This window comes from Phascolarctos cinereus, unplaced genomic scaffold (genome assembly GCF_003287225.1).
Source record: "Phascolarctos cinereus isolate Bilbo 61053 unplaced genomic scaffold, phaCin_HiC Scaffold_726;HRSCAF=1367, whole genome shotgun sequence".
Taxonomy (NCBI): Eukaryota; Metazoa; Chordata; class Mammalia; order Diprotodontia; family Phascolarctidae; genus Phascolarctos; species Phascolarctos cinereus.
In genome coordinates this window covers 251,039,473-251,061,224 of record NW_027556098.1, presented here as the reverse complement: position 1 = coordinate 251,061,224, position 21,752 = coordinate 251,039,473, and the positions used below count along the sequence as shown (strand labels likewise).

The following is a 21,752-nucleotide window of genomic DNA, read 5'->3' as shown; positions in this document are numbered from 1 at the left end:
GATGAAGAGAACTCTCTTGCCCCCAACCAATGCAACTTAAGAGTCTTGGAGAGTTCATCTAAAATACTGAGAGGTTAGGTGGATTTTCCCAGCATCACATAGCCAACATGTGTCAGAGGCAGGATTTGAACCCAGCTCTTCCTGGCTTTGAGAGCAGCTCTATATCCATTATGCCGCACTGTCTCTCACCTGATATTTATATAGCAATTTAAAGTTTGCAGTAGGGGCAGCTAGGTGGCGCAGTGAATAGAGCACTGGCCCTGAAGTCAGGAGGACCTGAGTTCAAATTCGGCCTCAGACCAAACACTTGACACTTACTAGCTATGTGACCCTGGGCAAGTCACTTAACCCCCAGTTGTCTAAAAGCAAAAAAAACAAAAACAAAAAAAACAAAGTTTGCAGTACACTTAACATACATTATCTTATTTGAGCTTCATGATAACTTATGAGGTAGGAAGTGCATTGATTATTTTCCTATTATTTCCCCCATTTTTAGATATATAACTCAGGTTTCCAAGCCTGGGGGGAGGAGTTGCATGCTGCTGCATATATGCAGGAGACTCCCAATTGGTGGAGAGATTGCTGATGTAATGCTGCATATTTGCATAAGGAGTAGAATCAATTCCAGAGCTTCTTGAGAAGACATAAATGTGACCGGACTCCTCAGAATAATATTTTTAGATGCATAAAATACATAGACTTATAAAGGCAATCAATTATATTGAAATACAGTTATCAGAATATTTAAATAGCAAGTTCACAGATTGCAGGTTAAGAGTCCATTTAAATCTATTACACCTCTAGATCATCAGCATGGCGGTTGGGGTGGGGGGGGAGCAGATAGATATAAGCCAGAATACACTGGAGCCAGCTCCAATTGGCTTGTTAAATTTTCAGTGTGAGTATTTACACCTTGGAAATCAACGAGTTACAAATCAGCCCTTGGTATACTGTTTTATTGAACATCAGGACTTAAGAAAGCGATGGAGAAAATGTTCATAAAGCATATTAAACTTAAAAGTGTGTTGTGCTTACATTTTTTTGAGAGTTGGTTGTTAAACATTTACCAGCACACCTCTGGATATAATTCTAGTCCAGTTTTCATTTCAAAGACAGGAGGAAAGACTGCCTAGCATATGGCCCTTCTGGTCTTCTCAGTGCAGGAGTCACAGCCTCCCTTGATGAGGGGTAGGAAAAATATGTAGAGATAGGTAGACATATGCATGGTCACACAGTCTTATATAGATTTAAAAAACTATGGCTCAGAAAGGTTGTGACTTACTTATGTTTACACAGCTAGTAAGTATGAGAGGGAGGATTTAAACTTAGGTCTTCCTGACTTCAGGCACAGGACTCTATCCACTAATCCTCTCTAATAAAGAGCTGTTCCCATGTGCATGCTATAGTCAAAGTGAGGCTTTTTTTTCCATATAATATTATTTTTATGTATGAAATGTTTGTACTTGGACTGTAATACTCTATATGACCATATGCTTTCTTTAAAGACTAAAGCCATCAGACCAGTCTCACTTTTTCATATATTCCTAATGAAATGGAACTGTAGTACACTTTAAGAATCCAAAACATTTCATGTGTATACTGAAATAAATAGAAAGCTTCTTGGCAGGGGTCTACAGGGATTCTCCTTGCTTGTGATTTTGCATTTATTTATGCTAATTTGGAACTCTAAACATAAAACCCAGGACTCCAGGCTGTTCTGTGTATTTGTAACATCCTGAAGTGTGGCAAGTACATAACTCAGTGAATGGGTCTGCAGTCTTCTGGACTATTTGCGATGATCATATTTTTCACTGAGTAACCTCAGTAAGTCGTTACATGCATACTCCACTAGCATCCAACATATTAGCAATTCGTCTCATTTACTTTTTCTGTTTTAGGACCCTGCATTCAGCAGAGGGAAACATAACCAAATGTGAGCTACTCAAGCAAAATTTTGGCAGGAGCTGCTTCATTTATGACATGTGGTCTATCGACTAGAGAAGTGAAAGGCATGTCACCGTCTGGTTTGTCCACTGAAGCATATTATCATCAAGGTGGCGTGTCATACGAGAAAAGCAACCTGTAGAGGGGTTTTCTTTTCATAGGCCCACCACATGCTGAGCAATACAGTGACCCTAAATGCAAAGTACGACAATACTTAAGGAAAACAAGCAGTGTCGCTGTAGTTCCATATGGAGTTTCCTAAAGATTTTAGAAAGAGAAAGCGTCAGAGAGATCACCTAGCCTTACCTGCTCATTTCACAGACAAGAAAGCTGAGGACTTGAGAAGGGGAGGTAAGCTGTCTAAGGATACTTGGGGGGTTAGTAAGTAGAAAAGACAGGATTGATCTCTGGTCTTCAAATTCCAAATCCTTCTTTCTTGGACTCCACATGGTCTTTCTCTAAAGAGATTACAAAAGACATCAGAAGTATCCCTCTTATATTCTGAATCTTTCCTGCCCCTTTCCAATTTTCTCTTCTCCTTTAAACCTCCCCTGCCTGAGCCTCACCTGGAGAAAAAAAGGCTGAGACTAAATGATCTAGAGCCCCTTCCAGCTGTCTACCCTGTGACCTTTCTAGTTCTGCGGGGGCCCCCCCTACCCCCACACCCGCCCAAGGAAAACGGTAGAGTCACAGTGGAGGTGGTGGGAGTTAATGGAGTTAAAGCACTCATTCCAGTTCCTCAGTGGTTGGTTTGTCAGGCCTCAAACTCTGGGTAGGGCATATGTGTGGCAGAGAAATTGTTTGCATAGGTGTCCTCAAATCATTCCTAAAACAGACTCCTCATCACCCCTTACTGTCCTTGTTATTCTCTCATTTCAGAAGTCTCAGTTCTACAAGGAGTCAGCACTGATAAGGTAGAGTCTGTAATGACTTCTAAGTAGCTACAAGCTATTTAGCTACAAGCTGGAATTCCCTACCAGGGATGGGGAACTTATAGCCTCGAGGCCACAGGTCACAGGTTCCCCACCCCTAACCCATTCAGCCCCTGACTACTCTTTGCTCCTTCCCTAGACTGCTCCATTATTGTCTATTCTTGGTGTTAATGAATGAAATTAAAGGCACAGCACAAAATAATGAAAAAAAAATCCTTGGTTTGGAATCCACAAATATGAGCTTGAGACCTCTGTGGTGCCACTTATGTGTGATCTTAGCTTATCTTATAAGAAGGAAATCGTATCCTTTCTGAGACTCATATTCCTCATCTGTCAAAATGGGAATAATACCAAACCTTCCTCCCACACAGGGTTGTTATGAGGATTAAATGAACATACAGACACCTGTATAAAGTGTGTGTATATAAATGCATGAGTATATTAGCACGTGGATACACTAGAGCACACACTTATATATACACCCATGTGTACATAAGTATGTGGATACACTAGCCCAGAGTCTGGCAACTCTCCCCAGTCCCCCTGGAATCAGACTAAAATGGAATTGGGAAATATTTAACAAAATAAATAAAAATACAATAGAACACAAATAATATTAATGTGTGGTTTTCTAAATCAACATGTGGCCCACAGGGATCCTTATGCACCATTTAATGAGTCCCATTTCTGTTTGAGTTTGCACTATCATACACTATGTATTCTGTACCTATATTTACTTGCTTATTGTATAACCACCTTATTACCTCAACTTACCCAGTTCTGATTCCACATTGGGTACTTCCAACAAGGAAAAGGATTATGGTATAGTGGATAGAGTATTGAATATGGAGTCCGAAAGACACGGATTCAAGTCCTGACATTTGCTAGCTATGTGACGCCAGGTAGGCCTCCAGTGGAGTACAGTGGTTAGGCCTGTGCTAATTTATATTTTTTCAGTGATTTAGATAAAGCCATATATGATAAGCACGTCAAATCTAAAAATGACACAAAGCTGAAAGAGATAGTTAATACTGGATAATAGAGTCAAGATCCCCAAAGCTCAAGCATTGGGCTAAATCTAATAAGATAAAAGTTCAACAGAATTAAATATAAAGTCTTACATAAAAAAAAAATCAACCTCATCAGTACAATATGGAGAAAACATGTCTAGAGAGTAATTGTTCTGAAAAAAAAATCTGAAGCTTTTAGCAGACTGCAAGCTCACTATGAGTCAACAATTTGATGCGGCAGCCAAAAAAGCTGAGATCGTGGGCTGCGTTGAGAGACGGAGATTCCAGTGATGAGGAGGTGATGGAGAGTCCCATAGTACACTCTGGCCTGCTCAGGCCTCATCTGGACAATTCTGTTCAGCACGGAGCGCCACAGCTTATAAGCTGGGGGGTGTCTAGAGGAGAGACCTGAGTTCCTGTCGGACTGGAATCGGTCGAAGGAAGCAGGCACATTTATCCTGGAAAAAAGAACACCAGAGAGGAACGTGATCACTATATTCAAGTATGTAGAAGGATATCATGTGATGGAGAGATTAGATGTGTTCTGTTTGGCTTCAGAAGGTAGAACCAAGAACAGTAAAGGGAAGTGGTACAGAGGCGCATTTGGGCTTGATGCCAGGGGAAATTCCCTAATAAATAAAGCCTTCTCAAAGAGGAATGGGGGCCTAGGGAGGTGGTCGGTTCCCCTTCCTGGAGATATCCAAACAGAGGCCGCATAACCCTTTATTAGATATGTTATACTGAGCATTCTTTTTGTGTAGGGATTGGCCTACATCTAGGCTGCTGAGGTCTCTTCCAGTTCTCAAATTCTGTAATTCATAATAACTGGTTTCCCTTTTGTTTTCTCTTTCCAGTAACTAGAACTGTTTGCTTTCTGACAATGACAATGAAATCTTTCAAATTCCACAAAATTTTAATAAAGACCGCCATTTTATTCCTTGGTTGCGTCAGATAAAGGCTCAGCCATTAAACAATAATAATAGTCAATAGCAATAGTAGATACTCTAGTCTAGACTTTTGTGCACTCAATGCATTTTATACACTTGGTCAATCCATTATTTTTCTGTTTCTTCCTTCCTTCCTTCCTTCATCCCTTCCTTCCTTTTCTTCTCCATCCTTTCTTCCTTCCCTTTTTCTTTCTTCTTTCCTTCCTGCCTACCTTCTTTTCTTCTCTCTTTTTTTTTTTAATAAAAATAATAGATGATGTTTATTTGGTGCTTCAAGGTTTACAAAGCACTTCATACACATTATTTCCTTTGATCCTCACAAACACATTGGGAGGTTAAGTATTAACATTATCTTCATTTCATAGATAAGGAAATTGAGATTCATAAAGATTAAATAACTATCCAAGGATCACAGAAGTAAGCTCATTGTTTTTACAAAAATGTTATGGCCATCTCTAAGAGATACATTTGTACCTGTCAGATAAGATGGAGCAGCTAGGTGGTGCAGTGGCTAGAGCTCTTGCCTTGGAGTCAGGAGGACCTAAGTTCAAATCCTGCCTCAGACACTTTGCACTTACTAGCTGTGTGACCCTGGGCAAATCATTTAACCCAGACTGCCTTCTGAAAAAGCAAAAAAAAAAAAAAAAACGATTCTTTCTCTCTCAGCATTGCTTACTGGGAAGCTACCAGTCTGTCACCAATAAAATTTTCTTAGTTAAAAAAAAAACACAAGCTTTGTGACAGATCCTGTGTACCTGAAGCACATCTAAAGTATAATAATATTGATATAGTGCCTTAAGGTTTATCTCATGCGATTCTTATGATTACAACCCTGTGAGATAAGCGCTATTATTATCCCCATTTTGCAGATAAGGAAACTAAGTCTGAGGTTAAATGACTTGCTGAGGGTCACAGAGCTAATAAATTTCTGAGTCAGGATTCAAACTCAGCTCTTTCTGACTCCAAGTCACGTACTTCACCACCTGAAACACTGGGCAAGAGAAGCAAGCAGAGAGATCAGGACCTTCATAGTCAGTTAATATCTTGAGCTGCCAGGACTGGACAAAGACAGGGACAGCAGAAAAACAGTAGGCAGGTGGCACTGGGAAAGGGTGTTAAAGAAAGGGATCAAAACAAAGCCTGTGTACAGCCTCTCTCTCTCTCCACTCTCACCTGTGAGGTAGCAGCTTCCTTGCTTGCAGTCATTAATATCTTTCTTAGACACTAGCTTCAGAAGCTAAACAAACAGACAACATCTGGCTGTTCCCACAAATTCTTTCCATTGAAGATTAAGGAGATAATCATTCATTTAGTGTTTAATTCTTACATAAAATCCTATTGCATCTCATTTTTTTTTATTGCCTGGTTCATTTTTCTGTCATATAGTTACGAAATAAGTGGTTAGCATCCTTTCTAGACTGTATTTTTTTTTAAGAAAGTCAGATTTGGAGACATTTTCTAAGAAAATAGGAATTTATTTGGCTCCCTCAGAGGGGATTATTTGCAGAAGTGTTTATTTAAAATCCAGCATGAATCTTAGGCTGACTTCCGACTATTTCCCATTACAGCAGACAAGAAGTAGTAAAACTTCTCAGGTCCTCACACTCAAAATTCCTCCCTCAGACTTCTCACTCTCACACCAAGTAAGAAAATAATGAGGGATGGAAAGCCAGGGGACTGGACCTGCTTCTAGTGCTGCACACTCCAGCTTTAGAATTCTCTTAAGCTCTCTTCCAGCTAGATATTATTTTTAAATTTCTCAATGATTGGTTGTTTATATATTTTTTCTTGATCACTTTGGTTACAAGACTGGAAATAATTGGGTTGATGTCAGTTGCTGGGTAGTAACCTCCTGTTATAGACCTAGAGATTTAAATAATGAAGAGACTTATCTCCAGTTGGAGAAGAGTTTATGGTCCACAGTCTTAGCCTGGAGACAAACACTAACACGTCTGGGACTCAACAAAGGCAGTAATTAGGCGGCATTTTATTGTGATGCAGCAAGCGGGCAAAAGATGGAGCTGGACTACTCTCACGAGCATAGAAACAAAATTGGCTTCCTGGAGAGCAAACATAAGAAATCTGGCAACCTAAAAATATTTAAAGAGCTTATGACTCCCGGGGGAGAATTTCAAGCTATTGAAGTGGAAAAGATTGAGCATTTGCTAGGACTGAAAAAGAGGGGGTTTTTTAATGAAAAATGCAACAAAGTGCACAGACTTTGGGTATGGTATCTTAAAAAGAATTAAAATCATTCTGATCAAATACAGACAAGTCAAAATAGGAAGCCTGAGTCTTCAAGAGAGAAAAAAAAGTTAGAAGGAAAGAGATCTAAAAATAAACACTACAGATAATAAACCATGTAATTCATTTTCCTGATTCTTTATCATCCAACTTTCTCCCAATTGCAGAGATCAGTGTCTTCCATCTCTCAAGCCAGGGAATCTGGATGTTGTCTTAAAATCTTCTCCCCCCACACACCCCCACACCTCATCTTCCTCCCTCCTCTCTCTTTCTCCTTTTCTTCTTCTTCTTCTTTTTCTCTCCCTTCCTCTTTCTCTCCCTCTCCCTCCTTCCCTTTCCCCTCTCTTTCTCTCTCTTTCTTTCTGTCTCTCTCCTTCTCTCTTTCTCTCTCTCCCTTCTTCCCTTCCCCCCTCTTTCCCTCCCTCCTGCCCTCTTTCTCTCTCTCTCCCTCTCCCCTTTCCTTGTCTGTCTCCTCTCCCTCCCTTCCCCTTCTCTCTTTTTCTCACAATTTCCCTGCCCCTTTCCAACCTTTTCAGGCTCTACCACTTCTTCAACATAGCTCAGATTTCATTCATTCATTCATTTAACAAATGTTGTGCAAGAGAGGGAGCATTGGATTTGAAATCAAAGAACATAGGTTCAAATCCTGCTTATGCCATTTATTACCCATATTGCCTTAGGCAAGTCACTTCACTTCTCTGGGATTCCATTTCCTGGTCTATAAAATGAAGGGATTGGACTAGTTGAGGTCCCCTGCAGCCCTAAATCTAGGAACCAACAATCCTTTCTTCAAAAAGTTTGCTATTTCAGTCCTCAATTCGATCTATCATAGTTACTTTGCTTGAAGCACCTGCAGAAACAAACATTCATGGAAGCCCTACTGTGTACGTAGCCACATGTGAGCCATGGCAGATAGAGAGAGAGATCTGGACAGATTGTCCCTGATTCCAAAGGGTTTACAGTGAGGTAGTGTGTAGATGCCCCAAAAAATGACACGAACAGTAAATACAAAACTCAGAGGGCAGAAATTACCTCCTGAAAGAGATGAGATTTGAGCTGGTAAACATTGGAATGAGTAGAGAGGAGAGGAGAGAGCAAGCAGGCTGGAAGGAGGAGGGCACTGTGTGAACAAAACCGTGGAGGCGGAAATGCATGTGTGCAGAACCAAGAACAGCTTAGTCTACTTCACATTTTTGGTCCCTGGACCACTTTACATTCATCAAAATTATTGAGTACCTTCCCCCAGAAGCTTTTATTTATGTGGGTTTTATCTAGTGATATTTTACCATATAAAAAATTAAAACTGGTAAAATTGTATGTATTAATTTGTGTTTAAATTGTCATATTAATAATAATTAAAAATAGCAATAAGAAGCTCATTACAAGTTAACACAAATAACATATTTTTTAGGAAACTTAAGTATATGTTCCAAAAAAATTAGTCAAAAGAGTGCTATTGTTTTATGTATTTTTGCAACTCTCTTTAATGCCTGGCTTAATGGAAGAGAGCTGGATTCTCGTATCTGCTTGTGTATTCAATAAGTTGCAATATCTGGTTTTGTTTGAGGTATGTGAGGAAAAGCTGGCCTCACAAAGATATATAGTTGGAAAAGGAGGGGCATTTTAATAAGCAAATAATGCCCTTTTTGTTGTCACTCAGTTGTATAGGACTCTTCATGACCCCAGGGACCCTACTGTCCATGGGGTTTTCTTGACAAGGATACTGGAGTGGTTTGCCATTTGCTTCTCCAGTGGATTAAGGCAAACAAAAGTTAAGTGACTTGTCCAGGGTCATATAGCTAGTAAGCACTGGAGGCCAGATCTGAACTTAGGTGTTCCCAACTCCAGGCCCAGTGCCTTATCCATTAAGCCATCTGGATGTCTCAATAATGTCTTAGTATTGTTATAAAATAGTTTTTACCTCAAAGACCCCCTGATAGGGTCTTGGGAGACTCCCACTATAGTAGAGAATACCTGTTAGGTAACAACAGCAGATAAGGTTGGAGGTATAGGCTAAAGATGGTGAGTAGCATACCTTAAATGCCATGTTAGGGTATTTAGATGTCACAGAGTAAATAAAAAGCCGCTGAAGGTACAGGAATAAAGGAGTGAAATGATAAAAGCTACACATTGGGACTGTTGTTAATAAAGCTGAAGAAATAATATATAAGAAATAGATTTAGTTATGACTCTGGATTTTGCTGCAAAATTTTTCTGTTTTATTCTTATACTTAATTGGCATAAATGTGATAAGAGGTGGAAGTCTGAGCAAAAAAAGGCCTGAAGTCATGGCCTATTGGTAACTTCCAGTTCCATAGGTTGTTAAGGATTTTGTTTTGGTGGTTAAGATGTAATTTATGTACAGAATAGAGTGATGATGCTGATGTAAGCTTAACAATATAAATATAATTAGTTGCATTATCTGAAGAATCATACTATTTTATAGCAGGAGTTCTTACCCTTGTTTCTCATGTTTGTGTCTTGAATCCCTTTGGCTCACAGATTCCCTTCTCAGAATAATGTTTTTAAATGCACGAAATAAAATACATAGGATTACAAAATGAAACCAATTATACTGAGATATATTTATCTAAATATTGAAAAAACAAGTTCATGGACCCCAAGTCAAGAATCCCTGTTCTAAAGAATCTAGATTATATATAGATCACTCTTTCCACGGCCTTCTTTATTAAATGAAGTAACCACATCCATGAGGTCACAGATCCAGTGAAATATATAACTAGTGAGTGTTTGATAACAACTGTTACTCAGGCTATGTAGTCGATTGAAGAATGTGCTAATAATTTTGTAGAGTTGATAAAATTGTTCATAGAATAATTATTATACTTGGTTCTTTTTATATAGAATTGAGATTGGGGTTAATTTTTGTTCTGAGGAAGCTTGGTTGATCCTGTTAGGTTTTTGGTTAGACTACTATTACTTTACAATTAGACTACTATAAGTAGTAGACTAATAGTTAACATGCTGATTTCAAGTGCTAATCAATTCAAAAAACATGTATTGAGCACTGTTATTGTTCAGTTGTTTTCAGTTATGTCCAACTCTTTGTGACCCCATTTGGGGCTTTCTTGGCAATGATACTTGAGTGGTATCTATGTGTGTGTACATGTGTATGTGTATGTATATGTATATGTATGTGTATGTGTCTGTGTCCATGACCATGTCCATGCCCATATCTATGTTCATATGCATGTCTATATCTATATATGTGTATGTGTTAAGCATGTGCTATGTATAAAAGGCACTCACTATTTTGGACACTAGAAATACAAAGATGACAAACAATCCCTGCCTTTACAGAGCTTACCATCTACCAGTGAGGTTAAGATGTATACACAGATAAATATAACACAAGATAGAATAAGATGAGGCAAAGACTGTAGGACATTTCGGTCTGGATGTCTCATAGATAACTCATCATGTTCAAAAGAGAACTCATTATCTTTCCACCTATTGTTTTCTACAATTAATTTTTGTCCTTCCTTTTCCAAGCTATTGACTCTCTCTTGCATACCTCTCATTTCTTTTCCCAATTTTTCTTCTACCTCTCTTATTTGACTTCTAAAATCCTTCTCGAGCTCTTTCAAGAAGGATTTTTGGGCTTGAGACCAGTTCATATTCCCCTTTGAGGTTTTGTATGTGGGTATATTAACAATGTTGTCCTCTTCTGAATTTGTGCCTTGATCTTCCCTTTCCCCAAAATAAGAATCTATGGTCATTTTCTATTTCTGCTTTTTGTTTATAGTGTTTGCCTATTTTTTTACCAAAAAAAAAACTGTTGAGTTGTCCTGCTGGAGCAAAGAGAGCACTTACCCAAGCTTCTTTTCCTGCTCACCAGGGCCTTGCACTTAAATGTTTGGCTCCTGGTCACCCAGGATGTTTCACTGCTGATGGGTTTCTGTCAGCCTAGGGAGGTACCAGGTGAACTACTGGAGAACACTGTCGCCCATGATCATATTCTCAGCTGGTGTCTACCAGTTCCCCTTCCTATATTGAGGCTCTCGGGGGTCCTGGTATTGGTACTTTCCTATTGCACCAATCTGGGGTTCAGGATCTCCCCCTGGCATGCTGAAGTGGGACTTGCTGCTGGCTTGCTGGGACATCTCCAATCCTGTACTGCTCCCCTTCCCCCAGAGCAAGAAAGGCCTTTCCTGTTAATCCCCCAAGCTTCCTGGGGTACAAGAGTGCTGTGCCCTGTCTTTTTGCTGGCTCAGGGTTTTTCCTGGGTTGATATTTTCTGGGCTTTTAGAGGTCAGTGAGGGAGGGTGAGAGCAACTTACTTCTTACTTCACCATCTTTGCTTCCAGAAATGGAAATCAGGTGCCTCCATCTTTCCCAGAAGATGGGGAAATTTGCAATATAATCAACGTTATCCTTAACTCTTCATTCTCTCTCATCCCTCATATCCAACCATTTGCCAGTTCTTGTCTATTATTCCTCCACCATGTCTCTCTAATCTGTTCCCTTCTCTCTACTCAGACAGCTACCACCATAGTTGGTCACCTCTCACCTCGACTACTGGGATACCTGCCTCATTGGTCTTTCTGCTTGTAGTTTCTCCCCTCTCTAAACCATCCTGCAATGGACTGCAAAAAGAGTCATGGAGAAGTACAGGTTTGGCTACACCATTCCCCTGCTCAGGAATTCTCAGCAGCTTCCTATTGCCTTTAGGATAAAACATAAATTAAAATCAAACATAAATTGCTTTAAATTCTTCATACGAAGCCTTTCACAATCTATGCCCCTGCTTACCTACCTTTCCCAACTTATTTCATGTTGCTTCCCTTCATATACACTACGTTCCAATCCAGTTGATCTACTTGTCTATACAAAATGTCCATCACCTATCTTCAAGCCTATGGCCTCCTCCTCCTCCTCCTCCTTTTCTTTGTCCTTCTTTCCTTACCACATATGATCCTTCTTTCCACTTGGGGTGTCATACCCTTACATGTGGGTGTTCTGTCCAAAGGAGTATAACTCTTGGTTGCTTCTATTTTGTAAGATATCTCGGCTAGACTTCTTTAATTTTTTCTATTTAATTTTTTTTCTCAGAAATCTGGGATAATTTATTCTTTTTCCTACGGGGTTTTCATTGATGATTTCTTGAAATATAGCTCTTAAGAAATGGGCTTTAGTCCATTGTGATTCAAATGGAGCTACCTGACTATGCCTTTAAAGACAAATCACTCTGGCTTTCATTGAATGGCCAATTAAAGACCCCAGCCCAAGTCTCTGTTGCTCATTGTTTGGGTTTTGATAGCTTAGAGTGAATGCAAATAATAATTGTTTTTTGTTCTGGCCAGAAACTCTGAGGGTCTTTCCCTCCCAGACTTACACTTTTATGATGGTAAACTAGGCCATCTTTGGTCTCAATTCTTACCTAGTCCTTAGTCATTGAATAGGTGTCGCCTCAGACAAATTGAGACCTAGAAAAGACCTTGATTTTAAAAGTTCAAGGTCACCTACTGTACCCTAGGCTATGGCCAGTCATCTTCACTCCTATCTTGCAACTAATGACTCTGGAGGAGAGAGTAAAGCTCTGCCTCACTTAAATGTGATTCACCCACAAATCAAGACATCGTGATGCCATTGGTCCTCTTGAGAAGGAAGGATGAACAATAATCTGTGAGAATCCCTAACTTCCCTCAAAGATCAGCTCATATTCTTCTTCCTACACAAGGCCTTTTGGATTCTCCTAGCCATTACTGTTCTTTCCCTCTTAAAATTTACTTTGCATATGCTTTGTGTTCACTTATCTATGTACATCTTATGTCCTCCAACCCCTCCCCCTCCAATAGCCCGTGGCTCCTTTCATTTATGCTTCTGCATTCCTAGCTGCTGGTCTGTTTGATTTTTCCTTTTCAGTTCTAGGCATGGGTAGTAAAGTTCTTGGACCTGGAATCTTAAGCCATGCTGACCTTGGAGCCAAGATTCCAGGTTAGGTGTTTCTACCAGCCCAGCAAGGAAGCCTTGAGAAGCAAGGGTTCTGGGATGCAAGTCCAAGGAGGTTTTGGACTTGGGACTTGGTGGGACCATGCTATATTGGAACAGAGTTAAACTGTGACTCTAATTCCTCTCTATACCCCCAGATTGAAGTGATATAAATGGGGATTATGCCTCACCAAATGTTGGGGGAGGGTCTTGGATGTTTATTCTTTTTTTAAAAAATACATATATTTATTTTATTCTGAAGTTAAGAAATAAAACAAACACTTCCATGACATAGTAGAATAGAAAAAAATATTACAGATGAGGAACTGAGGCAGGCAGGGTTAGGTGACTTGCCCAGGGTCACACAGTTAGTAAGCATCTGAAACCAGATTTGAATTGAAGAGGACTCCTGACTCCAGGCCTGGTGCTCTATTGGATGTTTATTTTTGCTATGCCTTTGAAGTAAATATTCCCTCTCAGCAATGCAAGGATCTAAGACAACTCCAAAAGACTCATGATGGAAAATGCTATCCACATCCAGAGAAAGGATTATGGAGTCTGAATGCAGATTGAAGGTTATAATTTGCTCTCTTTTTTTTTTGTTTTGTTTCTTCTTTCTTGTGGTTGCTCCCATTGGTTCTAATTCTTCTTTACAATACAACTAATGTGAAAATGTGTTTAATATGAATGTATATGTAGAGCCTATATCAGATTGCACACCATCTTGGGGAGGAAAGGGAGGGAGAGAAAATTTAAAACTCAAAATCTTATCTAAGTAAATGTTTGAAAACTAAAATAAATTAATTTAAATTAAAAATATTTTAAAAATATATAAATTATATAGGAAAGGACTCCCTATTTGATAGGAACTGTTTGGAAACTCTTTAGCAATCTGGGAGAAAATTGGTTTAGAGCAAAATATTATACCATATTCCATAATAAATCCATACTGGATATGTGATCTCAATATTTAAGATACTACCATTAAACAATACTATAGGGGCAGAATATATGCCTCTTACAGCTGTTGTTAAAGGGTGAATTCCTAAATCAAAGTTGAAGACAATTACAAAAAATATATATTCCTTGTAAAAGCAAATCTGCCTATTACATGATTAATTGTGAATGGAATGTAGTGAAGACCTCCCATAAAACCTAAACTCATAAGATGTAAGATGTTATATCTAACTGTGAAAACAAATGATTGTCCATGGGACAGAAACAAAGGAACTCAGGAATTTCACAGGGGGTTGTAGAATAAGACATTGCAAGATAACCACATCTGCTTGTCTGCTACTGTCGCTGGGAAGATTTTATCGCGTCTAGAATGTACCCTCAAGGCCTGTAACTATGGGCTAAGAGGAAGGGTGTTAGGGAGGGGAGTTGCAATAGGGACCTATAAAAAAAACCTGCTGTATCTATGTTCGGCGCCCTGACACTGAGAGGTTTTTCAGTGTTGGTCGCCCTTTCTCACGAGATCATAATAAAAATTCCTTTCTGCCTTCTACCTGGAGAAGCCTCTGAATTTATTGGAAATAAGGATAGCTGTCCCACACAATTGGAACTGGGGCACAGGAACCCCTAAGATTGGGGGAACGTGATAGGTGGGGGTTTGAACTAATGTCAGAGAGATAATATATCGAAAACCCCTTTAAGGGTACCAGAGAATCCTAGAAGAGGGCTCAAATGTAATATACTTGGCCTTCAAGCAGTGGGGCCAGAGGAGTCACTATCACACCTAGGTAAGTGTGCTGTTGAAGGATAAGTAGAATTTAGAAAGGCAAAGAGGAGAACGGTAAGGAGGGTTTTCCAGGATAGATAAATGGCTTGAGAAAGGACTTATAGGTGGAAATTCATCTGCTCAGCTTGACAGTGAGTAGACTGGTCTGACAGAACATCTGTGTAGAGGAAGAGTGGGAGACAAAGCTGAAAAGGCCAGTAGGCTGGAGCCATACTGAAGAGGTCTTTGAATGCCAGACTTCATCCTATTGATGATAGGCAGCCCCTAAAGGTTTCTGAGCAGGGAGGTGACAAAAGGAAGGCACTATTTTATAGACATTTATCTAGTAGAAATAACCTGGATGGATTATGGGGAGAGAAGACTGGAAGCAGACAAATCAATTAGGAGGCTGTTACAACAAATCCAGGTGTACAGTAATGAAAGCCTGGACTATAGTGAGGAAAGTTGAGGATGAAAAAGAAGGAGGAGATTGGATAAATATTAAAAGGAGTTGCCCCTTTCTACTCTCAAAATCAAATTCTTCCCTGGAGCTCACTTCAATTATTTGTATCCAAGGCAATACCACCTTCACAAAGCAGGTTAAGCAGATTCCCACAATGTTAAGTCATTAGGCAGAATTTCTAAGAATTTCCAAGAATGTCAACCCTCTGATGCTTCCTTTCCCGTTTTACAAAAGTTCAAAAAGCACGTATTGCCCAATAGGCCAAGAGAAAAATGTTCTAATGTCCTTCTGTATAGTCTGACCCTGTCTGGAATCTGTTTCCTCTTTCTTTCCCACCTCTACAGTCTCTCTAATAAGTACCAAATGGCATGGGCAAATCATCTCATTATTCTACTGCTTTAATCAAGTCACATGCCTTCTCAAAAGTCTCCCAATCACTTTCTACATCAGGGTTGGGGAAATAGTTTTCTAGTGAAGACTGCTGACCCACAGGGGAGAAAATCATTCCCAATCAAAAGAAAAAAGCAACTTAATTTATTTTTTAAAGAGTAATTTGTGGAATGTCTCACATTTCTCTTTTTGAACCAAGAACAGGGTACATGAAAATGTTCATAGCAGCACTTCTTGTTGTAGCAAAGAGCTGGAAACTAACAGAGTGCCCATCAATTGGGGAATGTTTTGCTAAACAAATGATGATAGTATATGAATGTAAGGGAATGTTATTGCATGTAAGAAATGATGACAGTAAAATACAGAGAAATCTGGGAAGATTTGTATGACCTGGTAGAGAGCAAGGAGGGCAGAACCAGAAGGATAATTTACACAATGACTACTACATAGTAAAGGACAACAACTATAAAAGACTTAAGAACTTACAAAACTGCAATGACCAGCTATGAGTCTAGTGTAGTGGCCCAAGGATACATCTTGTTTCCCACCTTTTGAGAAAGAGGTAATATACTAGAGATGTAGAAGAAGACATGTACTTTTGGACACTGCCAATATGTGGACGTATTTTAGGAAATTACGCTAATTTCTAATAAGGAAGATTTTTGATGGAGAAAGGGGAGAATTAGAGGGATGGGAATGCAAGAAAGAAGGAAGGAAAGGAGGGAAGGAGAAGAAGGAAAGAAGAATTAAAGAAAATAAAAGGAGAGGAGAAAAAGGAAAGAAAAAAAGAAAGAAAAATATTTTCAAATACACAGAAGAGAACAAACAGCAATTTAAAAAGAAATACAAACAGGATAGTTTTTGGCATTGACATGCTGAAATTTAGTATATACTTAAACAACCAAAAATAAGCTGCATGTAATGATATTCACAGTTTCATATACAATACTCTTTTTCTAATCTTTGTGTAAGGAAATGTTCATGTCTGTTGGTGTTTGTCAGGTTCAGAATAACAAAAAACCTTAGATGGATTGGAAAATATAGGAGGTACAAAATATATATAATAGATATTCACAATTCCATACACAATTCTCTTTTGTGATCTTTATATATTGAAATGTTCGTGTTTGGTGATGTATATTGTATTCATAATTTTTAAAACCTGTCGTTGTGTTTTAAAGAACAGGATATTACACAACATTATTATTACACAAATTCAACAAAAGCTGAAAATAATTCTTGAATAATGAGTTTTGGATAACTGAGAGGGAAGAGGAAGAAGGAAAAAAGAAGGGGATCTTTCTTTTAGCCCCATTCATATATGAGTGGGGAGACGGAATGGTACCTGCCGTAGGTAAAGCTGAAAGACTTTAGAAGCACAGGCTGAAGCCAAGAAAAAATGGCTACTGGCCAGAGGTTCTCCACCCAGGGAAAAACCAGAAGCATCAGAGCAGACATACAAAGCTGGAGTAGTCAATTACTGGAGATATGAGAGACTGAAAGGTCAGAGATAAAATGTGGGGTCTATATCAGAAACCCCAAAATGGGGTCATGAAGAGTTGGATAAGACAGAACAAAAACAATTCAAAAAATTCCATATCAGAAGCAAGAGTTATTTTAATGAAGTTTGGCCAAGTGAAGAGGCCATAGATTTAAAGCTGGAAACAATCTTAGAGGTCATCCAGTTCAAAACCCCTCATTCTACAAACAAGGAAACAAAGGCCTGGAAATGTCATTTAAGATTGGCCAAGGTGATATAGTTAGGAAGTAGCAAAGCTGAAATTCCAACCTGGGTTTTCTGTAGTCTAGGTTCATAGGGCTAGTTTCAAGAGCTAGAGAGGTGATCAAGTTCTCTTGTCCATTCCTCACTATTTAGTGGCTAATGTTTTCTAAGAGAAGGGCTATCCATAGTAAACACTGCCCCAGCATCCCTCGAAGGGAGGCATCCCACCAAACAAAACCCAATATACAACTTGTAATCCAGTGAAATTTCCTGAAGGATACCACTTATTGCATAAGCGAATGATAATCAGCCAGATCTCCAGTGAATAGTAAGTGCTGGGAGGGCAAAGCTGCCCATAAGTCCCTCAGGTACTACCAGATAAATGACTGTCTCTTCTGGGAGTATAAAGTGTCTTCTGGTCTTACACCAACCTCCATACTGATACAAGTACCACTCTCCAGATGAAGGTCACAAGATGAGTCCTCAGCAGCAATGCAGTTTGAGATACAATTGCTCCTGCTTACATAGGGACAAAGCTCTGCTTGTCACATTAGTCCTTATCAGCGAATTAGAAGAGGAAAGAAAATCACTATTGCCCTTTTGGCAAGCAATTTCACAATCTTGTAAGTGGCTATGCTTCAAAGAAAGCTATTAACACACAAGCAAAGGGGATTACAATAAACCATACTTAACACCAAAGTTTCTTCTACTTAGGAAAGTAGTCTCCTAGAATGGGAGTTTCGTTTCAAGTTTCAATATATAGTAAATAACAGCAACAACACTGGCTTAGCTCATCACTCAGCCTCATTTCCACAAGTAGAAATGAATATGTCAGTGGCACTTTGAAGTGTGAGTTGGGTCAGAGCAATCAAAAGAAGGCAAGTGCTGATGAAATAAGGCCAGCCATAGCCCTGACTTCTCATTTACTACCCTTGCCCCTCTACTACATGACTTGCTCGTCCAGCAACCACCATAGTGATGAGGCTTTCTGAACTGAGACAGGCTGGACGATGGAAGTAAAATCTAACCATGCCTTTGGACTAGCTGTCCCTCATAGTAGGCAGAATGTTCTCCCTCCTCATCCATACCTTTCAGAATGCATGTTTGCCCTTCAAAACTCAGCTTGAACACCATCTCCCCAGCTTCTAGTTCTCTCCATCCCTAAACTCCCTTGTTTTCATTTTGTAGATGTTATGTATAGCTTTATGTAAGGTGTATGTACATATCTACATAATATATGTATGTCCACATGGGTTTTTGAAATGCAGTTCACAGAAGACATTGAGAGATGTAAACTGACATCTGAACTAGATTTGAGAAGACGAAGAAAGCCAGCACAACAGCTGGGGGGATGAAGATTGCAGGAGAGGTAGACAAGCCCTTGAAGACCACTAGGATAGGTGATCTTTTCTCCAAAAGGGTTTCCAACTAGAATTATATTTACTTTTCCCACTAAATAGTTATGTCTAGGGTTATAATAGGCTCAAAAGAGAAGTTGCTTCTTTGATTACTCTTAAGGGGAGAAGATTGCCCCAAAATTACACCCACAGGTTTAACTCCTTCCCATCAAATACTGGTTACACAAAAGACCATCACAAGTGATGAATAGCAAGTAAATCCATTTATCCATGCAAAGGGCAAAGAGAAGTTTGAGAAAGTTATGCAGATTATAATATATATCATATTGCATAGAATATATTATATATGCTATTATATGATACTACATAGTATATTATATATAATATACTACATTACATAATATCTAGAAAACACATAGAGTGAATGAACTCTTTTTCTGGGAACAAGATAAAATCTCAGCTCAATAAAAAAAGAGGCCCCACTATCATCAAAGAGAAAATTCCCTGAAGTCTTTAGAGAGGCAAGCTGGAAATCAAAGACACATTGAGGAGCCAGATTCCCTTCCATATCTGCAGCTCCCAAAGCCCTTCTTTCTCTCTTTTTGTCTGCCTGGAGTCAGTCTTGAAGACTGTCTGAAACCACATGTATTTCTCTAAAAGAATAAGAAAAATGTTTCTACTCTCCAAAGCTCTTGAACAAACTCTTCCCTTCACACAGACACATAGCTTCGTGTCAGTATTCTCTCTACCACTGCCTAAGCAGCAACACACAAAACATCCTAGGTTTAGTTGGAAAGCTGGATTATATTTGTGTGTGTGTGTGTATGTGTGTGTGTGTGTATGCATATGTGTGTGTGTGTATGTATATATATACACACATATGGTTTTCCTCTGTAGATTATAAGCTCCCTGAGGGCAGGGGATGGCTTCAAATTTGGATTTTGCCTCTCTAATGCTAAGTACAATGTCTAACATATTAATTATTAATTAATGCTTATTGACTGGTGATCACAAATCAGGTTGAGTAAGTTGATTCACTACTCAGAGATAAAGGATAATAAATTTAGAGTAGGACAGGACTTAAAGACATCTTTTAGTCATCTCCCTTATTTTACAGACAAGGAAACTGAGGTCCAGAGAAATTAAATGACTTTGCCTAGGGTCATACAGGTAGTAAAGAACAGACCTAGTACTTGAATTCAAGTTCTTTGACTTGATAAAATTCTTAATAATAATAATAACATCCTTAAAATAATACTATATTATAAATTATATAATAAAGTATAATAATATTTATAATAATTTTAAAAATATCCCTTTCCACTTCATCATGCTATCTTTGAGGGATCGGATGAAAATGGGAGAAACAAAGTATGATGACTATGTACAGAACTCACATAGTTTGCAGGACTCAGTTTCTTATGGTACATTTTTTATGACCTACCTTCTTTCCCTCTGTCAATATAGGGAATCATACCCTTACCTGCAGGTACTCTGCCCAAAAGAACATAAATTTTGATCACTGAAACCTCACAAGATATCTTGGGGTTTACAGGCTAGATTTATTTCTTACGGACCATGCCTTAAACCTAAATCATTCTGATTCTCACTCATTGGCCAAAAATGGGTCCCAACCCAAGCTCATTTGGTCATTGTTTGGGATCTGAAGGCTCAGAATGAATGTAAATAAATAGCAATTGTTTCTGTTTTGGCCAGAAATCCAGAGGATCTTCCCCTCTCAGATTGATTTTTTTTTAACTAGGTAAAAGAAGTCATTTTTTCTTTGGCCTCATTTCTTACCTAGCCTTAATCACTGAATGGGTATTGCCTCAGACAAACTGAGACCTAGGAGAGACCTTAGCTTTAAAGAGCCAAGGTCTCCTGCTGCATCTGAGGCCATCTCCAATTGTCCTGATCTATATCTTGCCACTGGACCCAGATGGCTAGGAGGAGAGAGTAAGGCTAGTGACTTTGCACAGCCCTGCTTCATTTAAATCCAATTCACTTGCAAGTCATGATATCACCTTCCCAATGTCCTGGTCCTCTTTGACAACAAAGGACAAACAACCTATATTAGTTGCAACTAGACATCTTCTCCTGCTTCTGGCTTCACTGCTTTCCCATGAAATAGCTATCTCTCAGTTTCAGTGAACAGGATAAGAGAAATAATATTGCTTTCATTTTAAAAACAATATAGCCCTTTAGATTGTATTATTTAATTTGTCATAATGTACTTTTTAAAAGTATCTTAATTTCTATCTAAACTTCAGAAGCAAAAAAGCAAAATTTTTTAAAATTCCCTTTTATATTCAACAAAGAAAAACCCTAACTTCCTAACCTGGAAAGTATGCAGAAAATAATAGAATATAATAGTGGAGAGGGGCAAGTAGGTGGCACAGTGGATAGAGCCCCAGCCCTGGATTCAGGAGGACCTGAGTTCAAATCTGGACTCAGTCAGACACATGACACTTACTAGCTGTGTGACCCTGGGCAAGTCACTTAATCCCATTGCCTAGCCCCCAAAAAATAGTGGAGAAAATGTCACACCTAAGCTTAAAGGAATAAAAAAGGCCTGTCATGTAGTAACATTCCTGCCTTGTTACTTTTTAGAATGTTACTAGAATAAATGTGAGGGCAGGATAGGATTAAGGGAAATAGAGTTAGTTTTTCACAACATGTCTACTAAGAAAGTGTTTTGCATAACTGCACATGTACAACCTATATTGAGTTGCTTGCCTTTTCAATGAGGGTGGGTGGGGAGGGAGGAAGGGAGAAAATTTGGAACTCAAAGTTTTAAAAAACACATGTTTTAAAAAAATGTTTTCACATGCAGCTGGGAAATAAGAAATACAGGAAATGGGGTACAGAAGTCGATCTTGCTCTACAGGAAAATAGAAGGGGAAGGGGATAAGAGAAGGGAGGGGGGAGAGATAGAAGAGAAGGCAGACCAGGGGAAGGGGTATTCAGAATGCATGCCATCTTGGGGGGGGGAGGGGTGAGAAATTTGGAACTCAAAAAACTTGTGGAAGTGAATATTGAAAACTAAAAATAAATAAATTTATACTAAAA

The 21,752-nt window shown here is 38.9% G+C and overlaps 1 long non-coding RNA gene across 5 annotated transcripts in view; it reads right to left on the bottom strand.

Annotated features, from left to right (window-relative positions):
• Nucleotides 1-940: 940 nt before the first annotated feature.
• LOC110215540 (uncharacterized) overlaps nt 941-21,752 on the bottom strand; it is a 156,761-nt gene continuing 135,949 nt past the window's right edge. For all 5 annotated transcript variants that reach the window (XR_013483072.1, XR_013483074.1, XR_013483073.1 and 2 more), the window contains one exon: nt 941-4,344. This is a non-coding gene — a long non-coding RNA (uncharacterized LOC110215540). The remainder of the gene's footprint in view (nt 4,345-21,752) is intronic.